The sequence below is a fragment of the Drosophila pseudoobscura genome, chromosome 4 (assembly GCF_009870125.1).
Source record: "Drosophila pseudoobscura strain MV-25-SWS-2005 chromosome 4, UCI_Dpse_MV25, whole genome shotgun sequence".
Lineage (NCBI taxonomy): Eukaryota > Metazoa > Arthropoda > Insecta > Diptera > Drosophilidae > Drosophila > Drosophila pseudoobscura.
Genome location: NC_046681.1, coordinates 25,963,655 through 25,966,211, shown reverse-complemented (window position 1 = coordinate 25,966,211; position 2,557 = coordinate 25,963,655). Strand labels below are relative to the sequence as shown.

The 2,557-nt window shown below is 38.9% G+C and overlaps 1 long non-coding RNA gene across 1 annotated transcript; it reads left to right on the top strand.

Annotated features, from left to right (window-relative positions):
- The first annotated feature begins 2,005 nt into the window (after positions 1-2,005).
- Positions 2,006-2,268, top strand: LOC26533470 (uncharacterized). The gene is made up of 2 exons (XR_001451243.2): positions 2,006-2,111; positions 2,179-2,268. It is a non-coding gene; the product is annotated as an uncharacterized lncRNA (long non-coding RNA).
- Positions 2,269-2,557: the final 289 nt, after the last annotated feature.

The window sequence follows — 2,557 nt, the reverse complement described above, 5'->3', positions numbered from 1 at the left end:
ACAAGCAAATCATTCGGAAACGGGTCTCTGGCCCAAGAACCGAAGAGAAGAGAGCTTTTGAGCTCCGTTTTTGGGGCGGGGCGTATGAGTAATAAATTTGTAAGCATGATAAGGGATTGGCAAAGCGAAAACGACAGGCGCGAGGGGTAGGGGGAGGGGGAGGGGAGGGAGAGCGAAGGCAGCGGCATGTAATCAGTGAATAATTCAGTTATAAGAAAATAATTTTTCGCCAAACATTAAAAAAGAGGCAAGCGAAAGAGACAGGCTCTACCCTTAAGGGTTAGGGGGTGGCACACAGCGCACACCCCCACCCCCCCAAGCCCCCTCACCACACAACAGTAACAGACAAAAATCTCGACAGGGCAAAGGACACGGGCGAGGGGAGGACAGACCGAGACGAAGACGTTTGGCGTCATGTAAATAAGAATTATGAAAATAATAATGGAAAAAGGATTAAGACGCGAACGCCGCCGCAGTCAGGACGCACCACCCCCCACCAGACCCATAAGAAGGAGGGTGGGTGGATGGATGGTCTGGTTGGCAGACATGAAAAGCGCTGCAAAAATGTGGTTATGTAAGTAGCAAGCATCCAGCGAGAACAGGGTCTCGACGGGGGCGATACTGTAGCTTGGGGCTAAATTATTATAATTGAAATATTCCGGAATAAAATAGAGGTAGGTAGGATAGCCTCTATCAGGCAATACGGCAAATAATCCCTGAATATACGGCCACTCTAGGAAAATACCAAAGATACGGCCTTATAAAAAGTATGTACACTTTTGACGAAGTAATAATTGGGTATTTTTAAGCATAACTTTTTAGTGACTTTATGAAGAATTTTTGATTTATTTTTCTTTTAAATATGTATATAACTAATAGAAACTTCAAAATAAGAAAACCAATATATTTTAATTCAAACTTAAAAAGATTTGAATTAATAAGTAATTTAAGTAAATTAAGCAAAATTTAATAAAATATATATTCTACTTTAGCTTCAATAACTTTTTGGAGCCGCCGTGTTACAGAATTCACTAAATTTGTAAGGATCTCTGGAGATTAGAGCTCAGAAAAGGGCCTTTTCTCTCGTTTTGTTGAATGAAACTGTTGCTCGATAATAAAATAAAGTCTCTTGAGAAAACTAAATATAAAAAGAATCCAAAAAGTATTTCGATTTCACTCTCACATAATGTAGATAGGACATCCAGAAATTATAAGAAAAGAGTATAAATTATAATTATAAGAAAGCAGCAATCTAAAAGCCTTTTTGCTCTTGGAACCAATAGGAACAATCTTCTACTAGTATTCCCTTCTTGCCTCTCAGTTTCTGCTCTATAAATTGTTTTCCAGCAAGTAGTCTGTCTGGTGTCTAGTATAAAGCTAATTCTTTTATTGAAAAGTCAATATATGTAATCATATATAAATAAATCCCAAAAAGATGGACCGCAAATAAAAGTTAGGAATTCTAATTTTAGCTGAATAAATCAATGTGAAGGAAATATTGCCGTAACCAATATAGAACACACCAAAATACGTATTTTTTTTGTAATTATTAAATAATTAATTAATTTTTAATTAATTTTTTACGATTTACAACCAATAGAGGCTCAAAATAATATAATAATAATATAAAAAAAATTAAAGTCTGTTCCTTAATGGCATTCAAATTGCAATTAAATAGTCCTTGATTGCCCTCTAAAAGAATCCATTGCCGATCCAATCCAATGCGATCCCTGAGAGCAGCTATAGATATGTAGATAGATGATAGCGAAACAGACTTACAAAAAACATAAGAATTTGGCCAATAATTGGCTGGTTGGTTCTGCTCCGAACAGACTCCTTTTTTGCTCTTGTGTTCCTGAACATATTCCTCATATTTTCAGCGAAATCTCCTTCACAATCAGGAAATAGGTGTCTTAGACACGCTTCGACCATCATAATTAGCCGTAGATTATACATTTAAAGTGAAATAAATGCAATTTGTTTCAGTGCAATACAAATAATATAAAAAGAATGAGGATTGCTGGCCAACGATATTCATCGTCTCAAGATGCGTTGGCTACTGGCTGTGCCCTGCGTTCTGGCAGTTATGATTCCCGACAGCTACTCACCAAGTAAGCAAAGAGCCTCAAAGAAAACTATTCCCCACAAATGTTTACAATTGCAATATTTGTTCGACAGCCCTCAATTTGTTGCTACCTTAAACGGGGCTTGTGCCAGGTCGGAGCTAGGAATTCCAGAGATCGGACATAAATGATTGTGAAAGCATAACAAAATCGAGATTTCTTTGGGGGTGATTATCGCTAAATTGCTGTCAAAGTCCAAATGGAAGGCTACTAGGGTGTAGGGTGTACCTCCCTACAGTTAAGGGACGCTTCTATCGATCGATGTGATCGTGTGTAGGGGCGTTGCGATGGATCTTCCCCTCCGTTAGCCTTGCTGGGAGTCTGGGATTAGACCAGGCGGAATACTCGCCTTGAGATGCGTCCCCAGAAGCCGTTCCATCGTCCTCAAAAGGACAGACGATAGACCTATGGGTCTGAAATCGAGGGCTTGCCTG